The sequence below is a fragment of the Bactrocera latifrons genome, unplaced genomic scaffold (assembly GCF_001853355.1).
Source record: "Bactrocera latifrons isolate USDA-ARS-PBARC rearing strain unplaced genomic scaffold, ASM185335v1 scaffold_125, whole genome shotgun sequence".
Lineage (NCBI taxonomy): Eukaryota > Metazoa > Arthropoda > Insecta > Diptera > Tephritidae > Bactrocera > Bactrocera latifrons.
The window spans coordinates 606,313-616,726 of NW_017534686.1; the positions used below are offsets into that span (position 1 = coordinate 606,313).

Genomic DNA, 10,414 nt, shown 5'->3' on the forward strand with positions numbered 1-10,414 from the left:
AAACTCGTGATCTCGGCGATATTTGGTTTCAACACGACTTGGCGAAGATCGAATCGACACCACTTTCCACACATCGTATCAATCAATAGATTTATTGAGATAAGACTTTGGTGAGCAGATAATTTTACTTTTTGGGCTGTTCGATTCGTCACCAAGATCGAGTGATATCACAGCGTTAGACTTTTTTGCTTGTTGGCAATTCTGCCACTTAATATCTCGAATAGTTATATTTTAGTATCTTTAATTCGAATGAGGTCGTTTTTGTTTTCTCCGGATCCACACATTCTCATATAAAATAATTAAAATTTTGTATTCCGTAATTTATTACAACTCTATACCACAAAATATCGAAATCGGGCAAAAATATTTATTGATATATTTGAAAATTTGCTCGTTTTTCACTCGAGCACAGTTTTCGTTTTTGATTGTTGGCAACTCTGTTTCACAATAAGTCAAACTCTTCCAGCATTTACTTTGCTTTTTTCGTATGTGGTCTTCTAACCTCCTAAAGAGCTATTCTTTTTCAAAACTCTAATGATTTCGGTGTATATTTCGAAATAACAAATTTAATTTTATTGATTGTTGGCAACTCTGTTTCATAATATGTTGGAATTAAGACCTTTTCCTTGCTTTGTTCGAAAACAGTCTTCTGTTCCACCTAAGGAGCTCTTGCGGGTTTATGGTACCTTTTTTCATTATTGGAACCCCGTTTCGTAGCATTTTCGATTCATCCATTTTCCTTTCCTTTTTTTAATATATCAGAAACTCGTTTTTGAATGAATAATAGATTATAAGCACATTTCGTAGTCTTAGTTGTACTGTTTTTAATTGTTGGCAACTCTGTTTCATAATATGATAGATTAAAAGATTTTTTCCTTGCTTTACTAGAATGGAGACTCTTCAGGAACAGTTTTTTCTTTTATGTTTTATTTTATGTTTATTGTTGGCAACTCTGTTTCATAATATGTTGATTTTTGTTTTTTTTTGCTTTGTTCGAATGTGTTGCTCCAAGCATCCCAGAAACCATATTTATTTTTCGAACTTGCTATTCGTCCCCCATTTCTAAAGTGCAGCTGCGAATAGAGCCGAAATCTATAGAAACGCTATTGGAAAAATTTGATTATAYACTAAAAAGGGTATGCACCGCCCAGAAGGAAACGTCTGAGGTCCTATAATGACTCACCTAGCCCCAGCAAATTGATAAATTCCAATATACAACCAAGCAAAATTGATGCAATGTGATCACTATTTGGAAATATGGATCCAAGAGCCTTTATCCTGCAGGTGTTTTGAAGTTTCAGACTCCCAAGTCGCAKAAGCAGCAATTTGCGCACKAACCTAGGCGCATGTTATATGCAARAGTGCTTCTTGAGMTTACAATAGCCAGTGTAGAAGGCGGCAAGTTGCCTGGGTTTTCCCTTTGGCGGTTGATTACATATGTATTTAAACCTTTTAAGGTTGTAACCRTCCATTAGCAACTKGGCTTGRCGCATGCTTARGAGTTGTTGCCAATGCTTCTACATACTCACTGCTTCATACCTGTGAAGCAGCTCCTTTATAGTATGGACACCAAACGCAATAAAACGTTCCACTTTTACCATATTGGTGGATGCTGCGCAGCAGGTAAGCTCAACAGTCRGTTCAATCCCGACTAAGCCTTTCTGACCTGGCACCCAAGTAWGGTGCACTTGRTWACGATCTGATAGACTGTACAATCGTTCTAAAAACTCCTGCACCAAGAGCGATTTGATCTCGCAGAGTCTGTTTGAGTGATGCTTGACCTTCGCTTAGTATAGCCAGACGTTCATTGCGTTCATTGCAAGTCTGCTCTGCTTGGAATATGCTCGAAAAACTACCCATAGATATGGAGAGTTTGGTGAGTGGTTCTGCAACCCCTGTGCTAATTTTCTTCGACGTTTTCGAGCCTTTGTTGCACCACTTGATTTTACTGTCTCTAAGCGTTCCATTAAGCCATAGTGCTAAGGACTTCCTGGTGAAGATAACACTCTTGGTAATGCTGTCCTTTGAAAAAAGAGCCTGTGGTATTTCCCCACTTAGGGCATGCATTGGGAAGAGATTACCTTATCTCAGCCAAACCTTTCTGCCGTCATTTAGAGCAGTGTGCAGTGATTACTAGGTGAAGCGGTGTGAGATCATGTAAGTCTTCAACTGCCGCCGTCGGACATSTGCACATGACATCCGACACGCWTACGCAGGCATATAGCTGTCATGCAAAYCGAACGTTAAAAGTTAATTTCTTATGCGGAAAACTTTTAAATAATTAAACTTTTGYACAAAAAATCAACTTCTTCTTAGTTCGCWKAAACTTTTCCAGTGATGCATTTCGAAAGCTTCTTGAAAAAAAAAAACAACAACAAATTCAATTATTTTCCAATAACTTTCATTTCATACAAGTTTCTATTTACCAGCAGCAAGTTCTCCGTATACAGCCGGCAGCGGCAAAGGAAACGCCAACTCCGAGTGAATCAGGAAATATGCGAAACTTTGTCATTGTTTGGTAAACACTATGATTGATAGTATGTAACTACAGAACGAAGGTAGAAAAAGGAAAAAYAATAATAACAATAGAATAAACAAAACACTCCCRTCATATCGCATACTTATGCACACATGCGCAAAACGCTGAGCACACAAATACACTAGCGCACATATCAATTTTAATACAAGGAATTCACACGCTTGGTTAGAGACATTTTACTTACTTAGTCGCTGGTAGCACCTTGACTTGGCCTCGACGCGAATGTATGGGGTTTATGGCACAATTCTGTCAGCGACGTGCTGTAAATTTAACACTCGTTAGACACAAATACACACACATGCACGCRCCGAAGTGCCGAGTCATGCCAAGTTGCACACCAAGCTTTGCACACACGCATAAATTTGTACTTTTGTAGAGTCTTACAAATAGTTAGAACAATATGACACAATAAGATATCTGCCAGGCATCATCCAATCGTCATATTCAACACCTTTGCAACGAATCGCATGATAAAGCAAATAGACTAAACGTATTTTCTTCCACTATTCAATGAAAACATACAARCGATATATGGGTGTGTGACGCCGTAGGAAATGGCATGCGTTAGAAATTCCAGACAGTCCGCTAATTTGCGCAGAAAAATATGAGTCCACCATCATAACAAAACGGCAATTCAGCGTAATAATCGGAAAAAACACTGATCGCAAAGAAATGTCGAGAATAGTTAATTTCCTTGATCTTATACTTATTGCTTAGCGTTGAGATTTGTTGAGACGCATTATTATGTAGCGAGTAGCAKACTATTACAATATATATTCGTCCAATGACTTTCGAGCTTTCATGCCGAAGTTACGGTTGTCTAAACAATAGCTTGAACTAGTCGTTCAAATCAATTTATAAAGGCTTCCAAGCGAATATTTAGCTTCATTATAAGATATATAGTATTGCCTAGAAGCTGTTGCTTTATTTTCATGAGGAGTGTTTTTACGTGGCGGGTCCCAAATCCAGCGCACAAGTCTGGTGAGAGATGGTGCGCCATCTAACTTTAGCTCGCCTTCAAACGGATAAAATAATCGTTTCTTGTCACTCCCAAGTGGATGACAATCAAAGAACTTTCCTGATTTCCATAAACTTATACTACTGGGCTATAACCACGTAAGKGGTGTCTGCGCCATTATAGAAGACGAAGAAGTATTTCCGAGATAGATCCAAGCTAGACACTTTCAGGCCGAAGTTCCGTGTGTCTAGACAATAGATTGAAATGATTCATCACATTCTCTCATTTAGCCTTCGAAGCTAGGCAGTCGTAGTAATAGACTCTGCCATGTCGAAATTGATAGCTGTTTGCACTATCATCGCGCCTTCTAAAAGCTATAGATCTGTCTATTTTAGAGATGATCTCAAAGCCAAAATCTCCAARAAAGAAGGATTTCGGTAGGCTAATTAAAAATATATTATTGTTGCACTATCAAGGATAACAGGAAGATGCAAGTAAGTTGTAGGGCTGAAATTCAGCCGCAAGAGTATCTTCAGTGTTAATATAAGTCACCGCGAGGAATTGAAGGTTGACATTTGTTCAGAAAAGTGTTAAGATTTGTTTCTTTACTCCTTTTCTGTTCTAATAAGTTTTAGTTTTAATAACGGCTCTATGCATCTGGATCAATTAAAGTCGATTTTTAATATTTTGGATTTTTTATATTTTGGAAAACAGTACCATATTACAAATTGATAAGGAGAGCAGATATTAAATTGAATATTTTGGGTTATAAATTGTTGAGCAATATTCTGAAATGTATGATCGACAACAATGATCTTATGAACTAACATAATTATAAAGAAGATGATGGAAAGTATTATGGAGATATAATATTTTGCAAAGTTAACGGTTTTTTCTTACTACTACAAAATGTGACATTTTTCTTACTGGGTGCGCTACACCGTTGCCTGCTGCATGTGCCACTGGTGATAACTTTATCTCACCAGCACGAGGTGCAGTCAAGCATATGTGAAACGAAGTTTAGGTTCACTTTACAATTACATAAAAACAAGTCTTTACATATACACATGTATACATATATATACATCTTCATATCGAATATATGACAAAAGCATATGCACATTGGCATTTGAATACAAAGGGTGATGCAAACAGAGAGACTTGTGACTTTYTTGGACAGATCACGCATCAGTCGTGTCAAGCAGTCATGTTATTTTGGTCTTATATTTCATCATAGAAGGACTTACGCCTAAAGAACGTTTACAAATCGTTTACCTCGACTTTCCAGCGCGACATCGTTATAGGCTCTTGAAAAGCTCCGAGAAGTTCCGACGTTTCGTTTTGTTCAGCGATGAGGACTATTTCTGGCTCAGTGAATATGCAAAAAAAAATTGTTTTATTTGGGACGAGGAGCAATCTGACGAGATGCAAGATCTGCCATTTCATCCAGGAAAAAAAACGGTTTGGTGTGTCTGTACTCTATGCGGACAATCCTGCTTCGATTCAGGACTTGGAGCAAAACATCACGCGTGTCATTCGCCAATTACCATTCGAAATGCTCGAACGAGTATTCGAAAATTGGACTCAACGCATGAACCATCTGAAACGTTGCCGACAAGAGATGAAAGAGATAATCTTCAAAAAATAAATACCAAAGAATGTGCTTTCGAATAATAATAAACATTCCCCAATAAATTTGAAGTTTCTGTGCTTTGCTTAAAAAAAAAAAAAAAAAAAAAATAGGGAACCCCGAATTGGATTACCCTTTATATGCTTGAGATTATTGTTTTCATTTCATTTGCATAGTTGTGCATATTCTGCGCACTCTCATTCATTTTCTCAAGCAACAACCACATCTGTGAGAGTTTCTCATACATATTCAGATTTTGAATTGTTACTCCATAATTATATAAATTGAGTCGTTTTCGTTTTTTTTTTTTTTCAATTATTCAAATTAAATTATAGACCACAACACCTTAGGTAATTGTTATGACGTTAACCGACATTTTAAYCAACCAATTAAAGTGACGTTAATATTTTTACAAAACACATAAAATACACATATAAGCATTCTAGGCGCAGTCTGTTTTCAGAACAAATTTTCGTGTTTAAATTTATAGAATTTGTGGGCATCACGCGATCTTTTTTAGGTTAACTTAAAGGTGGTGTGAACATACTGTCGCCATAGCTGATGTTTGATATTTGTTTTGGAGTTTATGTTGTTAACCGATGCTATTTAATTTATTTACAAGTCTATAAAGCTTAGTGAAAACGATTCTAAGTTCAAAGTGAGCGTGGCACTTCAGAAAGTGCTCTTTTTAATTTGTAGTAATTACAAATATGTTAATATGTGTGCGAACAAGAAAATATAGCTGCTCCAATCGCCCAATTAAATAAAATGGTGTCATAATTACAACGAATGGCCAACAATTACCTTGATGGTTTCGACAATTCCTGGGGTTCTTAACCCTCTTTTCACAGAGCTAACCGTTAGAATAGTTAAATTTCAAATGTAAAATTTAACATCTGTCAGCAATTGTTCAACAATATCATCTTCTCCTTCAAACGTAGAAGAAATATAGGCTGCTTTTAAACAGCTTAAAGCAGAAAAGGTATCAGATAGTGACATGATTCTCCCGAAGTCTTTAAACCTGACCCAATTTAAAGCGATCTGGTGTGAACAACTCAAGAATGAATGATTTAATAGCACACTTGTTTAGTAATCCACCACCAAACAGCTTCTAAATCGAATACAAGCTCAACTTGTGAGTTTGCTCAGAAAGCAACCAGCAGGCTTCCGCACAACTAGATCGTGTTCCGATTATATTGTCACTCTGTTATAGTAGAGCAATTCAAGCTTCGAGAGTGATACGAGTAAGAAAGCTAAGTAGGCTCTTCATGTTCACCAAAMACTTTTATTAAACGAGGTACAACTCAATTTAAAACAAATTGGCGAACCAYTAACAACACCAGACTTGTATGGAGTGCGACATTTTTCCTTAATAATAACTGATCAAGAAGCACTTAGAATTTTAATTATTATTTTTATTAAACAATCTATTTGTGTAAAAGATGAAATACATCTTTAAATATTAAAAAAAATACTGTTATTACTCTATGTTATGAAGGAAGTAAATAAAATAAATAGTTGAATATATAAAAATGAACACTCAAGGTTAATTTATTTAAACTCACCTCTTTATATGGACATAAGCTAATATCCAAAAATTATAGCAATATTCTGAAAAATAGAGGATTAGAAATTTTTAATATTTAATTAAATTTTAAATAAAWTTTTTAATAATATAGGGGGTTTTATAAAGGAAAGAAAATCGTATACTAAAAACGAGTATCACACTATGAAACATTTTTCGATCAAACCAAAAGCCTAGTCCACCGAAGTATACATATTTTCATACTGGGCAGCGCATATTAAGCCACAAAAGTAGTTTGTAATACTCAGAAGGACCTATTCTTATAAGTCTCTTTAACTATGTGTCCGTTTAAACATTTTTTAAGATATCGCTGAGAAATTGTCCACACTTTRTTTTGTTTTCTCAAGAGGCGACTAATTCGTCGAAACCGCCAATATCGGCTCATTATAGACATAGTTGTCATACAAACTGACCGATCCAAATCCAGGTCTTGTAAGAAAAACTTTTTTATTTGACAAGATACATATATTCACGAAATTCAGCAGTGTTTATTATTCAAAGCAATGCTATGAATGCAATGAAGAAATTGTTCAGATCGGACAACTATAGCTTATACCTGCCATATAAACTAAACGATTCAAATTAAGTTYTTTAATGGAAAACATTTCTACTCGACAAGTTATCTTCSCGAAATTTGTCATGGATTATGGGGCAAAACCACCGTTTAAGTGACTTTAGATTCAACATACGGTTCGAAACATTTTCATCTCATCCGTCTAAGGCAGACATAAAATTGAATAAAATTGAACAACGCACACGCCTACTTCCGATATATAGTAATCCAAGTAGACTACTTTGCTTGGCATATAAGCRTAAAATGTTAACAATAGTAAAGATATATAGAAATTATGCTTTTTTTAACCACTTAAGGCTGACTTTATATCTAAGACAAGAGAGAATTTATTTAACAATATAATTAWATAATGAGTAGATGAAATCGTCATTTTTGGATAAATACTCGTACATATTATGAGCTGATTAACTGGCTAGCATGCTTGATTCATACWTTTATATTTCCATACACATAAGGTGGCGATTATGTTATTAAGAGTATGGTGACACATGGCGTATGAGTAATATACAGCGAAMAGGCGAAATTTCAAATTTGTCCATATTTATATGAAGAGAAAAAAAACAATTGACATTAGAAAAACTTTAAACTGAACTGAATATTATAGATATCAAAAAATTTTGAAAAAAATTAAAAAGAACAATTTTATTAAAATTAAGAAGCCATTTCGTGAAATCATCCTCAAATCCCCTTCATATTATTATATTTTCCGTTGAAATATTAAATATTCTTGGAAATATGATTTTCCATAATTCAGCAATTAATTAAATTAATTAAAAGCAGTTTAAATTCTAATTTTAGAAAACTTGCTGGTTTTACGCTTCGTAAATGCTGTGCTTACCTAAAGTATAATCCTTTGTTTAATAATGTAAAATTTTATTTATTATATTAGTAGATATGAATAGGCTTCATAACAGGTGAACTCAAAATTACAAGTACATACACAATCATAACTAATTAAATAAATACATATTTTTAATGGCTTTTTATTGAGTGTTTCCAGGGAACATTTTTTTGCATTGAAAAAATGTAATATTATTTACAGCAAAAGATATAAAATGAGCGTTAACTTGTGTTAGGCCAATCAGTTTGTATGGCAGCTGCATGCTGTATTCGTCCGATCTAAATCATATATTTRAATATTGCAGGGCTCTCCTGGACAATAACTCTTGTCAAATTTTGTGATGATATCTCGTCATATAAAAAAGTTTTCCATAATAGCCTGTGATTTTGAAAGGTGCGTTTGTATGGCAGCTATATGCTATAGTTGTCCGATCTGATCAGTTTCCTCGGAGCCTGCATGATAGCTTCAGAAATTAAATCCATAMAAAATTTCGTGAAGATATCTTGTCAAATTAAACCGTCTTCCATACAAGCACTTGATTTTAATSGGTACGTTTGTATGACAGCTATATGCTATAATCATCCGATCTGAGCATTATATTTGGAGGTTATAGCGCTATCTTCAGCAGTAATTTGTACCGAGTTTCGTGAACATATTCCGYCAAATAAAAAAGTTTTCCATATAAGGATTTGATTTTGAACGGTCAGTTTGTATGACAAATATGCGCTATAGGGATCTGATATCGGTGGTTTTGACATATTTGGAGCTTCCAAGGGAGCAAAGAACGTGTGCAAGTTTTCAGCTTAATAACTCAAACATRGCCAAGCTAAATTAAGATAGTTCAAATGATAATTTACTGACACTGTTTGACATTCAGTTTGATAATACTTTTGCATGTAATTGTAGATGTACCGAGTTACTAGCGTAAGTCTCTTAAGGACTTATGTCATATAATGACTTATCAAATAATTCATTGTATTTATTTTCAGTACAAACACATAGTTACTAAACTGTCAGTTTAGTGTCATTCAATTTGRCATATTGGAAACCATACACTAAGCGATAATTTGTATTGTATTTATGAARGTATAATAATTACGCTTAATACTTTTCGAAAATTATTTTTCCAACGGCAAGTGTTAGCTATCCGAAAGAGTGTGGATCGGTATATGATTTATTCGATTAGCCTAATATCATGCACTGAATGGAGTAACGTCGACTTGAGTTTAATATTCTGACAGATCCGTTGTTATTATTGATRCATTTTTAAAAAGTAGTGATTAAAGGTGAGCAATACCACTATTCAGKAATAGGATTCGATTCAACCGAAATCAAAAAATGGCGTTACTTCCAATGTTTCGGTTAAGAAGATGCTTACTCCCCATGCGTGTCACTTTTAAAGTTCTCAATCACCGCTAAGACAATGCAAGAACCACGTATCCAAACAAAACTTCAAGGTAAGATCAGAAACAGTCGAGGTCTTCATAAACAGCCTCTTTTAAGTCACCATCGCAAGCCAACCTTTTCCGAATCCGAATTCCGCTTGCTAAATATTTTTATTAGCAGCGTTCTCCTTCTTACTATTTTTTTTCTTGTTTATTAAACAGTGTCGCATACCTCAAAAGAGATTTCAGGGGTCTATAAAGGTACTGTATACTACAACTGAGCGCCGTTAAATTTCGTTGCCGACGAATTAATAAATATATTTTCGTATACAAATTGACGCGCAATTTTAATTGATGTAATTAAGTCGTGTGTACAAAATGACACATTCYTTGATTAGAAAGGTTCGACAGTTCTTTTTTGAAATTACCGTTAATTACTGCTGCATATTTTTCATAGCCTTAAGGTGCTTTTATAAAATCAATCAAGCTCGTTTAATTAAAAACTACTTAGACTAATTACTTATACAGAAATGTATGAAGTTGTGTTTGTGTGCCTGTATACATTAGGGTTGTAAAAAAATTTCGTAAAATATTTTTTTTTCAGAATTTAATATTTTTCTTTCAACTTGCAAGTGTGTAGCATGTTTTACGAGCCAAATTTATGTCAGCTTTTTTTTTCAAAGAGGTACTAGTTACTAAGTAGTTAAAAAAATATAAGGCATATTTTTAATGGCCTTTTCACGATCTCATTACCTTAATGGAAAAATTCTGATTGATCATTAAAAATACACGTTCTCATTCTGAGCCAATTTTCGAATAAACAGTTTACTACAATTGGACTGGCGCTATAATATACACAAATAAAAAAGTCTGAATTCAAGAACTTCATTTATATTAATTAG

The 10,414-nt window shown here is 34.4% G+C and overlaps 1 protein-coding gene across 1 annotated transcript in view; it reads right to left on the bottom strand.

Annotated features, from left to right (window-relative positions):
• Positions 1–10,414, bottom strand: part of LOC108978651 (ABC transporter G family member 20) — a 164,954-nt gene that overhangs the window by 137,183 nt on the left and 17,357 nt on the right. Inside the window, exon 3 of the mRNA XM_018949027.1 lies at positions 6,693–6,738. The gene's annotated coding sequence lies outside the window, so the exon portion shown is untranslated. The remainder of the gene's footprint in view (positions 1–6,692; positions 6,739–10,414) is intronic.